General features: G+C 41.2%; 1 long non-coding RNA gene across 2 annotated transcripts in view; it reads left to right on the top strand.

Annotated features, from left to right (window-relative positions):
- The first annotated feature begins 360 nt into the window (after positions 1–360).
- The window catches only part of LOC134481528 (uncharacterized), a 58,480-nt gene continuing 36,491 nt past the window's right edge, over positions 361–22,349 (top strand). For both annotated transcript variants that reach the window (XR_010057093.1, XR_010057094.1), the window contains exons 1-2: positions 361–577; positions 825–927. This is a non-coding gene — a long non-coding RNA (uncharacterized LOC134481528). The remainder of the gene's footprint in view (positions 578–824; positions 928–22,349) is intronic.

The raw sequence follows: 22,349 nt of genomic DNA, 5'->3' as shown, positions 1-22,349 counted from the left end.
TCCTGTAGGTATGCATTTCTGCCTAGATCTCATTGTGAAATCATGTGACATCATTTTACTTCAAATGATGAGGATTTATTTTGGATGGCACAATTCTGGGTTGGATTCCCTAGAATATGCTAATAGGAGATTACACATCAGGAGAGCATCTGTACTGTCGGTCAGTGTTACTCTACTTATCTGCTTTGCATTCTTATTTCTCCCTGGTTCACAGCGTTTCATGTCTTAGAGTTCGATCCTCCATTATGTTCACTAACTGCTAAGACCTGGAGACCAAGAGATAATTTATTGTGTTGTGTGCACAATAAAATGAGAGAGAACTTTGGAGGCAGATAGCCTTGGCTTCAGACCCAAGCTTCATAACCTACTGGCTCAATAAATTTGAGTAGTTGCTTAAACCCTCTGGCCTTATGTTGCCTACTGAATGGTGAAATTAAACTCAATTTACAAGGTTGTAGAGAATGAAATGAGATGTCACCACCTTAATTGACATGCACATATTCCCAGCACATCTGTGATCCTTTTTTCTAGGTGACCCAGCTGACAGAGAGGTCCAAGGAATCTTCAGATGACCAAGGTGGGCATTTCCTGGATACTAGCTATTGTACATACCATTTCCTTTCCTAATACAAGACAGACTTCTGTTGGGTTACATCATCTTTCCCTCAGTGTGTAATGTGATTAGCAACTTCTCCTGCCCCTTCACAACTCTAGGAACCGTGTGTGTGTGTGTGTGTGTGATATTTTTTATGTGCTCAGGTTCCTGTCAAGAATTTGATTATTATTACAATAATTGATTAAGTAACTGACTTAATGTGTTCTAGAGAAACAATAATTCTGAGGTGAGCATTTCTTGGGAGAAGCCGCACCCAATGCTACTGAGAATGGAGGAGACAGGTGACTGATCTGCTATGGCAGCTTTGACAGGTTAGTATCAAGTTGATGACAGTGAACCCAAGCATTGAAGTGTTTTTGACTGTCATCATTAGGTATGTCCCATTCTCTACCTCTTATCACCGAAACCCCTTCCTGTTTGAAGGCTTACTTGTTCTCCCAGCAGAGAAGTGATCTCCACCAGGGCTGCATGGTTTGTCTTTGCTTTGATGGTTTTGTTAGGCTCTGAACCTGTACTGAAGATTTATTGTTTTTGAACTTCCAAATATCTATCTATGTGGCTCAAAGACCTTGATTTGGTGTTCTAAGAGCTATGATGGAGAAGTCGCCTGCTTCAACTTGCTACTATGAAAGGAAGGAAGGAGAAAGTAAGGAAGGAGGGAGAAAACTAAGTTTTATTTTGTTGTGTACTGGCTTCTTGCCATGAATTGAGCTTCTGCAAGCATTCCGGGTCGAGGTTAAAAGCATGGGTTTGAATCTCAGCCCAGGCACTTATTAGCATCATGACCTCGGACAAATCGCTTAACCTCTTCAAGTGTGCTTTTAATTGGAAAAGTAAACAAAGCAGTGTTGAGCCTTGTATCACAGGCCTACAAACCTAGCTGCTAGGGAGGTTGAAACAGAAGGATCACAAGTTCAAGATTTAGTTGGACTATCAAATGAATTCAAACTCAGTCTAGGCAATTTATTGAGAGGGCCTGTCTCAAAATAGAAGGGGCTGCAGTTATAGCTCAGTGGTAGAGTACTTACCTTGCATGTGCAAGGTCCTGGGTTCAAACCCTAGACACACACACAAGGAAGACTTACTCAGAAAATTGGAATATACATATTTAGAATAGTCTGTAATTTAGTAATGATTCAATAAATGTTGATCATGATTCTAATTAAGTTCCTGAGGAAAATGCTTATACAAGGAAACTCCTTCATGCATGTTGAGTATTGGCATTATTATTATTATTATTATTATTATTATTATTATTTTAAATTGATTTTATTTTTATTGCAGCTTTGGGTTTGCTACAAAATTGAGTGGAAGACACAAAGTTTATACACCCCTGCTTCTGTATGTGCACGCCTCTCCCAGAGTCAGCACCCCTTTGCCAGAGTAGTACATCACATATATCTTACACAAGTATTTCCCCAAGTCTGTGACTTGTCTTTTCATTCTCTTATAATGCCTTTTGCAGATAAAGAGTTTAAACTTCTAATGAAGGGCAGATTATTAATTATTTCTTTTATGAACTGTGCCTTTAGTGGTATATTTTTAAAAGTTTTTCTTATCATACCTAAGATCATCTAGATTTCTCTTTCATTTTATCTTCTAAAGATTTCACAACTTTTTATTCTAATTATGATCCCAAATACATTCTTTTTTAAAAAAAATAAAGTAGGTTCCTTATGTAACATACTATTTTCAAATTTATGATGACAATCTGTGTCTTTTCAATGGTGTGTTTAGGACATGGTGTGTAAATGATCCTTGATGGGAGTTGGAGAGATAGTTTAGCAACAGAGTCATTTACTGCTTTTTCAGAAGATCTGGATTCGGTTCCCAGGACCCACAGGTAGCTCTCAACTTTCTGTAACTCCAGTTCCAGGAGATTTGATGGCCCATTCTGGCCTCTGTGGGCATCACTGAACCCAGTGGTATACTTCCTTACATACATGCAGACAAAATGTTCATCCACAAAAAACTAAACAAATCTTTAAAATTATTATTGTTGCAGTTATTGTCTTAGGGTTTTACTGCTGTGAACAGACGCCATGACCAAAGCAACTTTTAGGAAAAACATTTATTAATGGGCACCTAATATAATATAAAAAGCAAATGTTACAAGTGCTCAGTCACAAAATATTAACATATAGCACAGTAACAGAGCAATTACTTGGGTTCACAAACCCAAGTTCAATTCCCATTATTCCCCTGACCCCACACACACACACACACACATGCACACACAGGTTTCTGAATGCTATAGTTGAGCAATTTAAAAAACATCATTAATGACTATTATAGTGTGCCAGCAAACTATTAAAAGATTACAAACATACATAAATTTTATCATGTGTTTTGAGTATCCAGTGCTTTTATAACTTGGAAAGGAAAGGAAAGCTAGGAACAAAGGAAATGAAAAGCCTTCAGTAGTGATGACTACGGTGTTACTACTCTAGAGACTTTTTCTTTTTAAAGAATGCCCAACAGAGGGGAGATGGAGCCTGAAGAAACCCCAGTTGAGGCAGGGGGCCACCACCTATCTTCAAAAACTTAAACCCAAAATCGTTCCTGTCTAAAGGAAATGCAGGGACAAAAATGGAGCAGACTGAAAGAAAGGCCACCCAGTGACTGGTCCAGCTTGGGATCCATCCCATGTGTGCACCCCAAATCCTGACACTATTGCTGAGGCCATGTTGTGCTTGAAGACAGAAGCCTGGTATGGCTGTCTTCAGGGAGGCCCTACCAGCATCTGACTGAGACAAGTGCAGATACTTCAAGCCAACCATTGAGGTTGGGAACCCATATGGAGGAGCTGGAGGAAGAACTGAAGGAGCTGAAAGGGATTGCAGCACCATAGGAAGAACAACAGTGTCAACTGACTGGGAACTCTAAGAGCTCCCAGAGACAAAGCCAAACACTGAGAAGCATTTGTGGGCTGATTCATGGCCCCAAAGCTGAGAACTGTCTTGTCTAGTCTCAGTGGGAGAGGATACCCTTAATCTGTGGAAGCGTGATGCCCCATGGAGAAAGCTTGATGCCCCATACTGATGTGGGTGAGGAGAGGGTAAGTGGGCTGGTTGGGGAGTACCCTCTTGGAGGCAGGGGCAAGGAGGTGAAGAACTCAGGGAGGAGGGACCAGAAAGTGGGGAAACTTTTGGGATATAAATAAATAAAATAATTCTTTTAAAGACCATTTAATTAGGACTGGCTTACAGGTTTAGTGGTTCAGTCAATTATCATCAAAGCAGGAGCATGGTAGTATCCAGGCAGGGAGGGATGCAGGAGCTGCTGAGAGTTCTATATCTATATCTGGAAGCTGCTAGCAGAATACTGACTTCTAGGCAGCTAGAATGAGGGTCTTAAAGCCCAAGCTCACAGTGACACACCAATTCTAACAAGGCCACACCTCCAAACAGTGCCACTCCCTGGGCCAAGCATATCCAAACCACGACATTCCACTCCCTGGCCCCCATAGGCTTGTTCAAACATAAGAGTTTATGGGGGCCATACCTAAACATAGCATAATACAAAATACATTTACTCCAAGTTCCAAAGTCTCCATAGTCTATAGCAGTCTCAACAATGTTAAAAGTCTAAAGCTCAAAGCCTCTTCTAAGAGTCATCCAATCACTTAATTGTAATTCTTAATGTAAGACAGGAAATCAGTTGGGAAAACTCCAAACTCTGCATCTCCATGACTGATGTGAAAGCAGTCTTCATATCTTTAACTCTTTTTTCATCTTTGTTCACTGCAACTAACTTCTTCCTCCTGGGCTGGTTCCACTTCCTATTAGCAGCTTTCCTCAGCAGATAACCCACCACTTTGGCATCTGGAACATCTTGGGGTCTCCAAGGCAACTTCAATGTTACAGCTTCTTGTTTCAGTGTCTGGGATCCACACATGATCTTCTGGGCTCCTGCTAAGGTCTGGTGTCACTTCTCCAGCTCTGCCCTCTGTAGCACTCTAAGCTCAGGTTGATCCACTCCACTGCACTGCTGCTGCTGCTCTTGGTGATCCAGCCCGTGGTACTGACATCTCCAATATGCCGTGGTCTTTCACTGCAATTAGGCTTCACCAATATCCTCTCATAGGCTCCCTTCATGGTGCTAAGCCGCAACTCCTTTGCATGACTCCTTCAGTCCTGGGCTGTCAACTACAATTGAAGCTGCACCTTCACCAATGACCTTCCATGCCCTCTCCGAGTGCTCTTCATGACTCCTTCATGCCTTCAAAACTAGTACCACCTGAGTAACTCTTACCCATTACCAAGTACAGCTGTAGCACAAGGTACAACCTTGGCTATCTCTGGAGCACAGCTTCTTTGTGCTCTTGGAAAACACTTCCTAGAAGATATCACCTCAGTGATGCTGGTCTCAATCATAGCTAATTTCTTAGCTCCATCTGACCAGCATCAATTGTCCCAGTAGTCCCTTCTATTTTTCACTCTAGAGTCAGAGCTACATGGCTGAAGCTGCCATGTTCTACTGCTTGCTGGGCCTGGAAAATGGTCCCCCTCTTTCTTTCTATTTTTTTCTTTTGAAACTGATCAATTTTAATGTGCTTATGGGAAACAGTTAAGTTTACCAGCAGGAATAAAAAACTAACATTTTACAGAATTTAAGTATCAAAGTACAATATATTTTCACAGAAACAAATAAATCACTACCACAGGATCACACTAATGAAAGGTTTATACATAAAGTTGTTTGCCGTTATGAAAACCAGTGGTAAAAATAATGTAACGTGTGCAGCTCATCCTTGTTAGATATTTTAATGTTTTTTATGGATTATGTTTGTGGGTTAAATTTTTTAATTGGATTTTTTAAATTTACATTTCAAATGTTATCCCCTTTCCCAGTTTTCTGTCCATAAACACCCTATCCCCTCCCCCTCCCCCTGCTTCTATGAGGGTGTTCCCCTACCCATCCACTCACCCCTTCCCACCTCCCCACCCCAACATTCCTCTACCCTGGGACATCGAGCTTTGGCAGGACCAAGGGCTTCTCTCCCCTTTGATGCCCAACAAGGCCATCCTCTGCTACATATGCAGCTGGTGCCATGGGTCTGTCCATGTGTTCTCTTTGGATGGTGGTTTAGTCCCTGGGAGCTCTGGTTGGTTGGTATTGTTGTTCTTATGGGGTTGCAAACCCCTTCAGGTCCTTCAATCCTTTTTCTAACTCCTCCATTGGGTCCCCCTCTTTCTGTTACCAGTTTTCTGATTCCCTCTCTGCTTAAGTTTGGCTTTCCTGGAACTAACTCTGTAGATTGACCTTGAACTCAGAGATCTCTTTGATTTAGTCTCCTGGGATTAAATGAGTGTACTATCTTGCCTGGGCCTAAGCTTCATAGCCACTTTGCCTCAAGATCTCCATGCCAAGATCCAGTTTAGAAACTTGTGTCAGACTCAAGATCTGAATCACAGGTGAGCCCTCCAATTCTAGATTGTGGTTCATTCCAGATGTAGTCAAGTTTACAACCAGGAATAGTCATTCCAGTTAGAGTAATATTTATCATAATTGTTAATAATTTCTGCTTGCACCCTTGTTCTTTATTCCCATTTAAAAATGTGTTTTATATTTTCTGACTTTTGTAATTTTAATGGGATAGGGTATTTAACTCTTCAGAGTTTATATGATTTGATTTCCTCCCCCTTTTTTGAATATAAATTGTACTTCTTTGAAAATTTTATTTAACTGTCCTATAGTTTGCAACTAACAGCTATAACTAATCCACTTGTACTTCCAAATAAAACACAGTTCATTTTGGACAAGGCTGTCATAGTAACAATTAATAACATTTATATATGTATATATATATATATATATTGTGTATGCTATACTCATCAAATATATTGTTGTTGATATTATTTTGTACAAACATGTTAGATTAATTAAAATCAGGAAAGTACATTTTTCTTTTTCATTTAGTTCTTCCCCAGTGCTTTCTTTTTCTTCAAATAGAACCAGATTTCTAATAGATTCAAATAGATTTCTAATCTATTTAATTTGTATTCTCTCTGAAAATTATCTTTTAACATTTCTTATTGGCTAGATATAATTCTTATCTAGAAATATTTTCACCCATAACTTTCTTTGAGATACCTGTTGTCTTTGGTTTTCTGCAGGTTGACAATGGTGGTATGAGCAGTGGAGTTTTGTCTCACTGGGTGTTCTCTGAACTTCCTGGATCTGTGATTTTGTATCTGACAATGATATGGGGGGGGGGGTTGGGTCATTTTGCTTCAAATCTTGCATCTGTTCCTTCTGACATTTCTGTTATGTGGGTGTTACTCATACTATAGCTATCTGACCATTCTGGAATGCTCTGCTCTCCCTTTCTTTGCTCTCCCTTTACTTTTCTGCTGAAGGCATTTCTACTGGCATATTTGCAAGCTGAGATACATTTTCCAGTTGTGTCCGGCGTAATAATAAGCCCTTCAAATGCGCCTTTAACTCTCATTACAAAGCCATTGATCTCTAACACGCTTTTTTTTAAGTCTTAGAATTTCCACCTCTCTGCTTAAATTACCCATTTATTATTATATTCATTATAATATACCAATTATAACTCATAGCATATCTATCACAATTTAAAGGTTATAATTACTTCTGATATTTCAATATTCCTGCCATATTTAGCTCTAGCTCTGATACTTGTTAAGCCTTTTAATATTCTCTGAGCTTTTTTTTCCATTTTGATATACCTAATAATTTTTCTATAGTGTCAGGACAAGATGATCTGTGTAAGAGAAACTGTGATTAGTAAGCTTTTGGTGCTAGGGAAATGACTCAGTGTGTAGAACATTTGTGCATAAGGCATGCAAATCTGGACCTAGTCACTTGTGTCTGTAATCCCAATGCTCTTACTATGAGACAGGAGGGGAGACAGAAGAATCCTTAGAGACTCACAGGTCAGCTAGCCTGGTAAATGCGGTGAACAGCAGAAACCCTGTCTCAAACAAGGTGCAAGATGAAGACCAACATCTGAGGTTTTTATCTGACCTCTGTATACACACCAGAAATGTGTCCATACAAACACACATACACACATGCGCGCACACACACACACACACACACTCACCACAGACATACACATGCACGCTCATTATACACACACACATACCTTTTGACTCCCACAATAAGCCTTCAGTATTGAGTATTAAGGTATGGAGGAAAGGAAAGATTCTATGTACTAGGATGGCCTCACTCTTTTAGTGATCCTGTGCTCTTGCACTATGAATCACATACTTGCTTCTCAAGTGTCCTTCTCCTTAAATGGTTCAGGAGGACTGCGCTGGGATAGAGCTGGGCACTCCTATCTCTCTAGTCCAGGATCTCTACTCAAATCCTAATGGGTTAGGCCCTGGGAGAGCTTCTTTTGAGACCAGGCTCCTTTAAGAGAGAATGTTCTGGAACACTTCAAATTGACTACATTTTCACTCTGTGTGACATTAATGCAAAGGAATTTGTGTTTTCCCCCCTCTGATCTTCAGCATGTCCATCTGGTCAACCTCTTAGAGAAAGTTCACTAGAGGCAAGATCTTTTATGAATATACCCCTTCACCCTTGGAGGTTTGTTTCTGAGACTTTCCTATACTCTGGTCCCCCGGAACGTGAGTTGTAATTCTGGCTCTCCTCCCCTATAACTGTTCCCAGGGAGGTTTCTGCGTTTGTGTGTGTGTGTGTGTGTGTGTGTGTGTGTGTGTGTGTGTGTGTGTGTGTGTGTTTGGTTTCCTCAATTGCACTTTTCTGAATTTGCTTGTCTTTCCAATTTTAAGAGCAGTCGTTAGCCTCATGAGCTCATTTCTCTGATGAACCTAAGAATCATCAGTTTTTAAAGCTTGTTCAGTTTTTTTCCTTGTTGTTAATATTGAGTGGTGATTTCCAAAGCCCTTCTGTGTCAGGCCAGAAACCCAAAGAACCCATTACTTATGTAATTCTCACCACAGTCCTTAAGGTGAATGCTGTTAGGGATTTTTAACAAAATAAGAAAGTAGGCCATGGCAGGCAGGGAACTTGTCCAAGGTCATTTGGCTTGGGAATGGGAGAAATGAGATCAAATTCATCTGGTAGCCCCAAGGATGCTACCACACCAACAGACCCTCCCCCTTCAGTGTAGCCATCCCATGCTTCTGGTTGATTTGGTAAAATGTGTACCAGTACATAATTTGAAGCTCTTTAAATTAAAGATAAAGGTGTTTTGACCTAGCTTTCTCAATGAGTAGGTTGAGTAGGGAGATTCAGTCTTGGTCACTAAGTAAATTTTCACCTAATTCCTTTGTAACCCATTCTTTAGGGGAGGGAAAGAGAGCAAAGAGTAAGATGTGCTTGTCATATTCCATATTATCCGTGTCAACCAAATTATTTAGAATGGCACAGTTCAAAAGAGGAAAACAAAATGTTATGTGCAAGCTGTTGGCATGCACATAATTCTCATTAATCTTGGCAAAGTGAAAAATGGACTCAGAGCTGTAAGCTAGAGTTACAGCTCAGTCCTGGCTTTGCCTATGTCTACACACAAACCTGTTTCTTCAAATAACTAATAGTCACGTTCTTACATTGTCATCATTCAAATAGGTCTGTAACCAAGTCAAGGGAACTTAGCAATCCCTTTAGCAACAGTCACAGTTTTTAGGAACTCTATGGGAATAGTTATTCAGCCTACTACAGAGTTATAGAATAAAGGTAAAGGCACTTGATTTGAGGGTCTTGAGGGATGAGGAAGGATTGTTCTGGCAATTTTTTCTGCTGAAAGGATATGTTCAATGGCGCCTTCTGTTATAGGATTAGTAAGACTTAGGAATTGTGTTCTGGATAAAGGCAGAATTGAAGCTGGATAGGGCAAGCCAGGCCAGGCCACAAAGAGTCCTGTATTTTAGACCAAGAAGTTTGAATCTTTTATTAGAAAACCCCTCATTTCACAAGAATGCAGCAGGCTGATGATTTGGTCCAGTGGAGGGATGGTAAGGTCTCAATGTTAGTAGAGACACTGGCATTCATCAGTGATGAAGAGCTATTGATGTTAGGGGACACCAACCCATGTGGTATGTTCATAACCTCTAGCTGGCCCAACTTCTCTGAAGTTAGTTGGATAATGACTAAGCTTCTTGAAACCTCTAGTTTTCTACTATCCAATGGATTCCTGACATCACTGTTAGCTTGCATCTCTAAGACAAGGCTAGCCACGCCATTGTCTGCATAGCTGTGAAAGACTCCCCAATACCTTCAGGATGCCCATGACCTCTTCCATTCAGAGTGTGATCCCTTCTTTGGTCTCACTCTTACATTTTTCTTGGTCATTGTTCCCAGTGAAATCATCATAGCTCAGCCAACTACTGAGCCATAAATGTTTCCTTTCCCAGAAGTCTTTATACCTTTATAGAAGCCCAGGTCACCTCTGCCATCTTTTTATTCCCTTCGAAGTACTTCATAGGTCCCCTGGCTTGTTAGTTTTACCTCAACCACATCATCCAATATGATTCAGTAATTTTTAGTATGAGAGTAATGGGGGTGAGATGCTATACAAGATCTGTTGGTCTTCAAACTTTACTGCCTCTATTTATCCTCCTTGTCCTCCAAGTTCAGCTTGATCCTTTTATTACCCTTCACCCTTAAGTGCAGGTGGAAACCATGAATGAGATGGGACATTACTTCCATAAATTGGTAATGAATCAGTTGAATGAATTACAGTTTTATTAGATGGGCCTGATGTCATCAAAGGTGCATTTAAAACAATTGAGACACTTCTTTTCTAGTCTTCACAAAGAAAGGATTCTGGATGTGAGAATCACTGGGAGGGAGAAAGAGTATGCAAGCAATTCCTAGAAGCTGAGGGCAGCCCCTGGCAGCCATCCTGCAAGGGAATAAAGACATTAATCATAGAGTCTTACAAAATTGAATCCTACTTACCAAGGCAGGAACTTGAAAGAGAATCTGGAACTCCAGGGGAATAAATGCCCCCCCCCCAATGTTTTTATTGATTTCTAGGCAGAGTAGGAAACCTCACTCATTTATGTCTGGACTTTCAGTCTTGAATAAACAATCAGTAGATACTACTTGAGGGGGCTAAATTTTGGACATTTTGTTTACTGACAATAGAGAACTATTATAAATAATTGTCACTGTCTCTTCCCACCGATAGACCTCTAAGATCCTTATCCAAACCCATCCTTGCCTCAGCTCTGGTCACCAGGAGGACCAGAGAGGACATCAAGCCTCAAAGTTGTTATAATCTTTGTCTACCGAATACCTTCTGGTTTAGAGTTACATAACCAAAAGTGATCATTCTAGAAGAAGTTGTTCTTTAATAAAATCTTGTGCCAAAAGAACTTGCTGAAGTCATCATCACAGAAGCAATGCTGATATGCTACGTAAGGAAGGAGCTGGGTTTTGCGCTGGCAAACATTTCATTGTGTTTGGGAGTGAATGGCAGGTGGGTGTTAGGCGAGATCTGTTGGTCCTCAAACTTTGCTTTCCCTGATTATCCTCCCAGATCTCCAAGCTCAGTTTGATGCTTTTATTATCCTTCACTCTTGAGTGAGGGTAGAATCCACAAATAAGACAGGACAGCACTTCTGTAATTTGATAATGAATCCGTTGATTCATGCATGGCTAAGAGTGAGATAGGGAGCAGGAGGAGAAACTCTGGGGGAGACAGTGGAGATCATTACACATTGTTTGCAGAATGTGTCCCCAGGCAGCAGCAGCAGCAGCAGCAGCAGCAGCAGCAGCAGCAGCAGCAGCAGCAGCAGCATCGACATCTGGGAACTTTTTAGAAATGTGAACTCTTGGGCCCCATCCCAGAAGTACCAGCTCAGAAACTGTGTTCTAAACAGCCTTCCAGGTGATTCTGCTGCACAATAACTCTGAAACCACTGACACAGACAAATCATCACTGGTTATACAAATAGCAGAGAGCAGAATTTGCTGAGGGAAGCCATCTTTTTAAAAAAGGACGCGATGACAAAGGATGCAGGTCACATATAAAGCTCACACCTGCTCACAAGGTCAGCAATGCTGTGATGAGCCGTCCTTAGGCTATCACAGATGCCACACCGACTTGAAGGTCAGATACTATGATAGAAAGTGTCAGAGTCGTTCTGGGGTGAAGCTGCCACTAATTGTTGTTCAGTAAATAAGGTCGTATCAAAAATTGGGACCAAAGATCATGTCCCTTGTTTGGGTCCTTCGTTGCAATCTTTTCCCCCAGGTGCTCCCGGATAAATCTACCCTCACTAAAGAGAAAGGAGAAATCTTCTCTAGTTAGAAACCTTGTTCTGAAGCAGTAGAACTATGGTGAGCAAGTGGGGAGTGCCTTGGCATGAGCAAAGGAACCACAAAGCAAAACAAAGTGCCATTCATGAGCCCAATTCTTCCTCTTCTGCCTTCTGCTTGGCAGCTGTGTTGAGTCTTCTGGATGGACCTAGCACTTCTGCTAGCCTAGGTAAAAGAATTGCCTGTCTCTTGAAGAGAGCCTAGGACAGAAACTTCTGTACTCCTAAAGGAATGTGGACATTAAAGAGAAACAATCAGCAGGGAAGCACACATCAACACATGGGTGATTTAAGGACTTCCCGGGCAGTGAAAGCCGCCTAACTAATTCCGAGGGTACAAGGCGCTTCTAGGTCTGGTCAACCAGACCTCAGTCCCTTCTGTACCATGCACTATTATACAGTTCTCGTTACCTCAGAAAGCGCAGATAATTAAAACAGTTTATTTTTGCTGTTTCCAAGAATCCCTCTTGCTATTTAAATGATTCATACACCCCGGGCTTAAAGAAGAAAATAACCTCATTGTTGTTTGCTCTGTCCAAGCTCTCAAGAGCTCGGCTTCTTATTTTGTTATCTGATAAAAACGAGTTTATCTCTAATTCTCTAATCTTTTCCATTGGGGAATTCTTATGGGATAATAAAAATTCCGTATTTAACCAGCAAAGAAACAGCTGCTCTTTTCCTTGCTTCTCCCTTTAGGGTGGGTGGGTGGGATATCTGCTGCCATATGCTAATATTCTTATGTCACGAGGCAGATAGGAAAAGACGGATGAGGTAAGGCCAGGGCAACCTCCTCTTATTACTGCAGAAGAACAGGGCTCATAAGTGGCACAGACACCGTGACATCCTACCTTCTTTAACTCCCTGTTGCTATATGGCCCTTGTTTTGCCTGCTCTCGATGGGGTGCTTCTGTTTACATGCAGAGCAATTCCACCACCACAAAAATCCCTCAAGACACTCTCTACCCCACCCACTTCCCTACTGTTCCTGAGCCCTGCGAACTTCAGGTCTCTTTCATGTCTCTGTGGTTTTGACATTTCAAGGATTTTACACGAAGGGAACCGTTCAGTATGGAGTGTTCTAGGATTGTCTTAAAAATCAGCGATTCATCCAAGTTGCGACATAATTTGATTAGGGTTTCATTGTAAGGGTAGGCCCGGTTTACTTACTAAAGAAGATCTGATTGTTTCCAAACATGGACTACAGGTTCTTGAGGGACGTGTGCATCCATTTGGGAGGAAAGAATGGAACAACTTCTGGGTTGAATGACACATGTGTTTTTAATTCCGTAAGAGCTCATCAAATCGTTTTCCAGAATACTTTTATAGCTTTGTGTTCTCACTAGGAGTACACGCGTGATTCAGCTTCTTTACATCCTCATACAACTTTGTGCTGACAACTATTTTGTGTGTGTGTGTGTGAGAGAGAGAGAGAGAGAGACAGAGACAGAGACAGAGAGACAGAGAGACAGAGAGAGAGAGTGCACATGTGCAAGCACACATACAAGCGAAGACCAGAGGTTGATGTCTAACTGCCGGCTAATAAACCACAGGGATCTTCGTGCCTTTGCTTTCCCAGCACTGGGATTATGAGGTCCCCTGTTGGGCATGGCTTTTTATGTGGTTGCTGGGGATCTATCGCACACCCACCATGGTTACATCACAAGTGTTTTACTAACTAAGCCATCTCCCCAGACCCGTCCCTTTTGAAAGTCATCCAGCAACCACGTACTGACAACACTTGGTGCTTTAATTGATGTTTTCCGATGACGAATGACACGGAGCTTCTTTTTACGTGTGTATCTGACATCCGTACATGCTTTTCAGTAAAACATCTAGCTATATGCATATATATATAATTTTTGTGATTATAATTTAATTATGACATTTCTCCCTTCCATTGCCCTCCTTTAAACCACCACATATACCCCTCCTACTCCCCTTGAAATTCATGGTCTGTTTTTTTTTTTCAGTAATTGTTTTTGCATGCACATATGCATTTGTATATACACACATATACTCCTAAATATAACTTGTTGGGTTTGTATAATGCTACTTGTAGGTAGGTTTTCAGGACTGACCATTTGGCATTGGAAAACCAATTGATCTGCTCAACCTTGGGGAAAACCACCTCTCTGGCTCCCAGTTTTCTTTAGTTGCCTATAATTTTTGTGTGTGGGTGTAGGACTGAGGCCTCATGGGCTTTTTCTCTGACCCATTTGTCATGCTCATTGATATCACCTTGGTTCAGCTCGTGTCTGAACAGACATGTTGATGAGACCTCATGGGTGAAGCACCCGATGTTACTGTTACTAGAAGTCACAATCTCCCAGCAAATTCCCTTCTCCTCTGCCTCTTACAGTCTCTCTTCCTGTCTTCCACAATGCTCCTTGAGGCTTAGGAACAGGAGTGTTTCGTAGATGTAGCCACTGGGACTGAGCTCCACAACTCTGCATCATGATTAGTTGTGATTTTCTGTAGTAGTACACACACACACACACACACACACACACACACACACACACCACACAACACACACATACCTGTATGCGCATACACACACATTTACACATTTTCTAATTAAATTGCTTGTTCTGGAGGTAAAATTTTTAAAAATTTTGTGAGCTCCTAGATATGGGTCCTTTGTCAGATGTGTGGTTTACACACGCTCCCTTCCAGACAGAGCTTGAAGTGGGACAACAGGAAGTTCCCAGAGCAGAGAAACGGGCCTGCAGCCAAGTTACAAAGACAAGGTTTTGAGAGTTGGGTAAGGGTGGACACTGTAACACACACAGGGCTTCAGTGTTATTACGCCTCTGAAGGTGCAGAGAAACCCTGTGAAATGCTATATTTCAATTTTAGAAATGAAAGAAAATAACCAAGTCTCTGAAAAATTATTTAACTTTCTCAGGGGCATAGCTAAATTTGAACTTTGAAAAGTATCCACTCCAATAATGGATTTATTCACGGTTCTCATTCGGAGACTGACCCGCGTGTCCTCTCTCTGGAGCACAACCAGCCGGTTCCTCCCTTGCTCGCTGCCAGGTAGTTCCCATCAGCACATTTCAAGATCCATGGGCGCTTATTAAGCCGCTTCTGTCTGTCTGTTTAGAAGTAGAACCGGGACGAGGGAAGCTGGAGGGACGAGGGAAATGAACTGACCTTTAAAAGAAACAAGGCCTTTGATGACTGGGCGCAGAAATCTTTCTACTCTCCGGTGTTTTGTGGTGGCCAATCAGAAAACACCAATCTGTTCTTCTGTGTTCTAGGAGCAAACCTGTCTCCGTTCTTTTTCATGACGCCCATGAGGCTTGTGGAGGGTTATTTATTTACCTGCAGCTGTTAGAACTTTCCATCCTGTTCCTCCTACCCCGTCTTGACAAAAATGAACATTCTCTCTGTTGGAGCATCCTAAGCAGAACCATCTCTTTGTTCCCTCATGTTTTCTGTCTTTGGCGTGTTCCATGGTGACTCAAGCAGGATTACACCTCACTTTAAAAAAATATTAAAATAATAATAGTTATGTTAATAATTATTAATGTACTTAATACATTTTAACATATAAATTTTACAAATATATTCATGTAGATATAAATGTATAAATAAAAGTATTAAAAATAAAATATAATTACAGTAACTTGCTCCTCTTTCATTTTTCCAATTCCTGCTTCCCCTTGCTTCATCTCAAAATCATGGCCTTTTTTCCTTTAGTTATTATTGTTACTTATCTACACATAGATATTACACCCAAACACACAAATATAACCTGCTCAGTCTGCTAAGTGTTGTTCATGATTTCAGGACTGACCTCTTGGCATTGTATAACCCATCAGGGCCCTCCCTATGAGTCCTCATGCACTCCCTGTAGGGTAGCATAAATTCTCGGAGCAATGTGTGGTCCCTTCCTCACTTAGGTCTCACGGAGGCAATGGTGGCCCCAGTTCCTGGTCCTGCACTCTGCCTGGGCTCCTGTCTATTGGTGGCATAGTGAATATTTGATTTTACCCCTTTTTGAGTATGTACTTGACATCCGGTACTGGCTTTCCTTGGGTTTGTGGCTAGCAAATCAATTTCATCAGTGACTAGATGGATAAAAATGTAAAAGACATTTGATATAATAAAAAAATATAAGCAGATATTGTCCTTGTTGGAAGAAAGGTGAGAAATAAGCTGGTGTATTAGTCTTTTCAGGTTGTGTGTGTGCCCAGTTTGAAGTCAAAACAGTCAGGAATTTGTGCCCACTATGAACAGAACAGATCTTTCATGTAAAGTTTAGATTTGTATTTTGTATTGTGCTTGACTCCTGGTGAACACTTTTAAATTGTAGTGCATGTGTGCGTGTGCGCACACGCTTACTGTCTATGTTTTGGGGAGACCTTTACCTCTTATTGTTTTAGTATGTAATATTTTCCTATTTCATGTTGGTATTGCCATATTAGATTCTGAATTTTCCAGATAGATCTCTAGTCAGAACAACTTAGTGCTTACATAAATTAAAATTTCTGGGAATCAAGGACTTCAACTTTAAATAGCCTCAATATGAGGAAAAATACTGCTGTGTTAGCCAACTCAGAGATATATCAAGAGTTAAAGGAGGTCTTCGGCAAATAAGACTAGTTTAAATAATTTTGGATTAGCCCGACTGAACTTGGGGAACCTGGTTGAGGAGCTGGTGAAAGGACGGGAAGAGCAGAGAGGGGTTGCAACCCCATAGGAAGAACAATGTAGGCTGGCCACACCACCCTGTGCTCCCAGGGACTAGACCATCAACCAAGGAAGGTACAGGGAAGAATCCATGGCTCCAGATAATATGTAACAGAGGACAGCCTTGACTGACATCAGTGGAAGGGGAGGCCCTTGGTCCTGTGGAGGTTTGATGCTTCAGTGTAGGGGGATGCTGGAGCAGTGGGGCAGGAGTGGGTGGGTGGGTGAGTGGAGGAGCGCCTTAGTAGAGGCAAATGGGAGGAGGGCAGATGTGGGATGGGGAGTGTTGTGGAGTGGTAACTGGGAAGTGGGATATCATTTGAGATGCAAACAAATGGAATGAATAATCAAAAAATAGTTTTGGATTGATAAAAATTTAAGTTACTAACATCACATTAGAAATTTGCCTTTTTACTTTACTTGCATCTGGTCTTTAAGTTTCTATAGGCTTACTGTCCAGACAAACTGGCATGATTTCTAATTAATGTTCAAGATCATTAAAACATATTTGTATTTAACCAAATTGAATCATTAATCTGAAAAAAATTTACTCACTAGGTTTTATACTATGAGAACTTGAAGGTAGTTTTAAAGTCCTCTGAATAGCTCGAGGCCTGACATTGCTGCTAAGTTAAACTAATTCAGAGATATCTGATATACATTTTCGGTATTTCTATAGAAGGCAGAGTACAGAAATATTCATCAGTAGTAATAATTTTAGGTTTGCCCATTACTTGCCCATTCTGCAGAGTGGCTGTGGACTTTGACTGTGGTGAGGAATAGGTTCATTCTCTTGCCAGTTTGAAGCACTGTGTCGTTAGAGACGTGGCTGTAGAAAGCTGGGAGCTTGGCTGATCTGAAAAACGCTGATGTGTGATAGACCATTCTCAGTTATCTGATTCCCAAATTTCTCTAAGGAATAGAGATTACTGTGGTTAAAAGTTACAATCAATACATGTGAATGAGCTTCCAGTAGGAGCAATATTGGCAGAGGAACAATGTTTTATGCAAAGTAGGCAGAGTGGGTTTTCTTTAATGAAAACAGAGAGCAGTTTTACCCCGAACTAAAACGATTGGATGCTGTAGAACGAGGGAGCAGAGCAGGATCAAGGCTGAATACACAGAACTGTGTGACGATTTGGGGAATGTTATAAGTACATATTGTATTATTTACTGTTGACAAAACTAGGATGTGATGGGCTTACTTAAGATTTCAGGAAGAGCTTTAATATCAAATATTAATCAGATGCAAATAAAACCTTAGTTCCCACTTCTACTAAAACAACAATTCTTTTTTTGGATTATCAGTCTCCTTTTGATACAAAGTTATAAAATAATTTTCTTTACCCTCATGTAATCTGCTTAGATATCAAAGACTTTGCATCTGAACAGAATAACCAGTGGGTTATGTCAGTTTTATGGTATTTCTGATGATTTAAGCAAATATGTTTTCTCACTTAGGAAAGGGGTAAAAAAATATCTATGCAAAAATGTCTTCTATGCTTATTTCTTCAATAGTAAGATTCCATCCTTCAGGCACCTCAAAATCCATTTTTTTTCCTCTTAGGTGTTCAAATCTCCTAACAACCTTTGATTTTCGCCTTTCTGAAATCAAATCATGAACGCTATCTTTTGCAGCTAGAACTGTATTTGTGGTTCTTTAGGAGGCCCTTGAAGAGCACAGCAGATTTGTTCTCTGTGAAGGAGAGTTGTTAGAGAAAGATAAGGTCGTTATAGGTGTTAGTTAGGTTTGATGCATTGCAGAGCTGTCAAACAGATGGAGGCTTAACCTTCTGAAGCCAGGTGTCTCAGGGTTTTATTGCTGTAAACAGACGCCATGAGCACAGCAACTCTTACAGAGGAAAGCACTTAATTGGGGCTGGCTTACGGTTTCAGAGGTTTAGTCCACTATCAGCGTGGTGGGAAACATGGCAGTGTGCAGGCAGCCATTGCGCTGGAGAACATGAGAGTTCTAACATCTTGATCCACAGGCAGCAGAAGGAGATTGTATGTCAGACTGGGTGTTGCTTGAGTGTATAAGACCTCAAAACCTGCCCCCATAATGACACACTTCCTCCAACAAGGAAACGCCTCCTAATAGTGCAACTCAAACATACGAGTCTACCAGTGGAGGGAGGGGCATTCCTAGTCAAAGCCCTGCACCAGGTTTCCATGGCTGACCTTAGCAACACGAATGCCTGACAATCATACAATGGTTGGGATTCCCTTCCTATCTATATCACTTTTCTTCATTAGAGTCTTGGTAGTATTTTGCCTGATTTTAAACATGTCAGTCTACTTCCTGCTACTATGATATAACATCCGTGATTAACAACTTATAAGGAAGAAAGGTTAAATTGGCTCACAGTGTCTGAGCTTTCAGTCCATGGTTACATGGTTCAGATACTTTGAGGCTAATGACTGCAGAGTATAACCTGGCAAGCACACTTGGCAAGGAGGCTCACTCCCCTGTGGTGGCAGGAAGCAAAAGGTGAGAAGAGAAGGGGCTGGGGTTACATTCCTTTTAATATCATAGCTTTCAAAGACCTAACTTTCCCCATTAGATCTTTCCCCTAAATCTTCCCCATCTCCTTAGAGGGGAACAGGCTAGAGACTGTCTTTAACACACAAGCTTCTGGAGGACAGTTTAGGCTCTAAACTTCAGATTCAAAGTAGGTTAATACAGCAATAGTGCACAGAACAATTCCGGATGTTTTAAAAATAGTATTTGCTGCAATTTTTTCTTTTTAAATTGTATTTATATGTAGATGTGCTCATCCCCATGTCCCCCCCTTTGTGTGTGTATACATGTGTGTGAGGGTCTGGTCAGGCCAGAATAGGGTTCCCTGGAGCTGAAGTCCCTGGTAGTGTTAACCGTCTGATGTGGGTGCTAGAAACCAAATTCTGTTTCACTGCAAGAGCATCATGTGCCCTTAACAGCTCTAACCCTAAGATGAGTTTATTTGGTTTAAATCTAGCATCTTCTAGGCTTGGGATTTTTTTTCAAGTAGTTTATTTTTCAGCCTATGGAATTTTATTTAACATGTTGAGTATTTAGGGCCCATCCCTAGATTATTGAATCCCCTTGCTTATGTTTACTTTACGTTTCTGATATGGCTTTGGTATTTAATAACATGGTTGACATCTTTGTGATATATTATATGTCTGATTTATTATATTATATCAGAGAGTCATGTGTAACATATGTAATATCAGATATGCTATATATATGTGGTTTATAATATATTAAACTTGGAGTCATAAACTTGAAGACATAAAAGACTATTTACCCTAATTTTTAAAATTAAGTGTAACAACTATTATTCTTTGAAAATAGGGTTAATCACTATATTTATAGGCACTTTGTTTAAATTTTTGGAGAGTTTACATTTATTCAGCCTCCCAGTGAAGCTGGTACTCACCAGTTTCTAGACCGGATGCCCACCCAGCCTCCGGCGTCCTGTCTCTCCTTCCTAGTGGCAGTATTAAAGATACACACTGATGTGCTGGGCATTTCACATTGGTACTGGGAATCTAAACTCAGGGTCTCATGCTCACATAGTGAGCATTTTACCCATCGAGGTTTATCCCTGGTCCCTCCAGACACAGTTTCTTTGTGGGCAACTTTTCATCAGATTATCCATTTTTAAAATTCTAGGTGAATGAAACATAAGAAAATTGTCTTGTCTTTTAGCGACTTTAATGATTGGCACCCCCATGCCTGATTAAAACTGGACTCTGACCAAGTTGTCAGTATATACCAAAATTTCAATCTCCAGTCTCTGGCTACCATCCTCAACATTACCTTTCTCTTCTAATTTGTTGAACGTGATTCTCCCTTGAGTTAAAAGCTGGCTGTCTGGATCCCTATCCAAACTCAAGGCTATCTCATAGCCGGTCCTTTACCCTGAAATCTGACGCCAGACAGCTTGATCTAAGCCATGAAGGGTCATGTCTAAACTGAGGAAGTCTAGGAAGATGCTGAGATCATGCTTAGTTCAGGTAACCGAGACAGTGGCTAACACTCCTCCCAGAGCCAACACCCAAGCCAAAGAGCCTTAAAAGAAAGTCGAAGAGCGTGGCCAACCGCCAGCCCTTTCTCCAGTATAACCCTTCACACCAGTTCTTGCCTTACTCATCTGTTTTGAAGATGTCTGAACTCCAGACCAACTGACCTTTGCTAACAACCACTCTCCTCAGATGCTTCAGCCAGTTGTACATAAACATTGCTAACAGGAGCATGTAGAAGGGTGTGTTATGGGCTTCCCTTCTCGCTCACGAGGGTGGTCAGCTCTCCTGAGCTATCCAGGGATTAATGAGATTTGTCTTGAACAAAACTGACAGTTTTGAATTTTTGCTCATCAATGTGCTACCTGGGAATTTCGACTATTGAGAACTCTTCTGCTATTACTCTGTGACCCAGGATCTCCTAAACACGGAGGACTACACTGTGTGGTTGCATGTCCCAAGGTACAGTCACCACCGTCCTTCTGTAGGACTCCAATCAGACTCATAGATAAATAGTTCCCATGTTAACTTGTGTATTATGTAAAACTCCAGCTGTCTGTCTGTCCTTCCCTGTTTTTTTTTGTTTGTTTGTTTTTTGTTTTTTGTGGGACATGGGGGTGTTCCTCACTGAGGAATAGTTTCCTTTTTGCAATAACGTTTCCTTAGCTTTCAGGATAAGGTTTTGTCTCCTATACCTTTTATTCTCCTCATTTCTGTGGTGGAATCCTTTCAACTTCTTTCTTCTCTGAGCCTCATTTCCTTATCATCTGAGGATTATTACCTCCACTTCTAAGTGGTGTGAGGATTAAGTCAGATAATGTTGAGAGAGAGCCTGAGGACCAGTAAGTGCTCCACTGACATTAGTTATCCCTCTTAGATAAAGTCCTCCTAATGTAGTAGGCAGTAAGAGTGGGAACTGGTTTAAAGCGGGAGAATCAATGAGGAAATGCCCCTCAGAGAAGGGAAAGCAGTCCAGTGCGCATGCGCAGCTGGAGTGAGCCGCACAGGGCAGAAGCACCAGTTTCTGTATGGGACAGTCACTAATCTATGAGAGAAATATTCTTCCTTCCTTCCTTCCTTCCTTCCTTCCTTCCTTCCTCCCTCCCTCCCTCCCTCCCTTCCTTTCTTCCTTCCTTCCTTCCTCTCTTCCTCCCTCCCTCCCTTCCTTTCTTCCTTCCTTTCTTCCCTCCCTTCCTTCCCAGAAGCAGATACCTTGTCCATTTCAGTTTGTAGAAGGGGGGGAAAGAAGCCTGTTTCATATAGACACTCAGATTGCCTAAAAATACTTCACCTTTACGACACAAAGGCAAAGAACATCGCAAATGGTGGACACTCTCTTACCTGGTGGACGTGGACGAGGACTCACATTCTAGACTTACTCTGCTGTTCTAAGGAAGCCCTAGTAACTGCCTGGCAAGCGAGAGTGCCAGACTGGTTGTTGCGAGAACTCAAGCCAGGTGTCGCCATCACAGGTTAAGAGGGAATGTTCTAATGAATCGATACGAGGTTGTTTATAATTCTCCAGGCTGTTTGGCGCTTGGCCAAACTAGCTGGCAAGGACCGTCCTCTGGTTACTATATAGAAATTACTGGAAAGAGGAGCTAAAGCAACTATGTGCGTTACATGACAGTTTACGAGTAATCAAATGAAGTCACTGCTCGGTAATTCAATCGGAAGCTGGAATTGATGCAGCGCACATGTAGAGAAAAGCAGCTGCAGAGAGACAATTGCAAAGCAATCACAAAACACAGGCTCCT

Source organism: Rattus norvegicus, chromosome 13 (assembly GCF_036323735.1).
Source record: "Rattus norvegicus strain BN/NHsdMcwi chromosome 13, GRCr8, whole genome shotgun sequence".
NCBI lineage: Eukaryota > Metazoa > Chordata > Mammalia > Rodentia > Muridae > Rattus > Rattus norvegicus.
The sequence above is the reverse complement of the archived record's forward strand: the minus strand, read 5'-3'. Positions and strand labels throughout refer to the sequence as shown.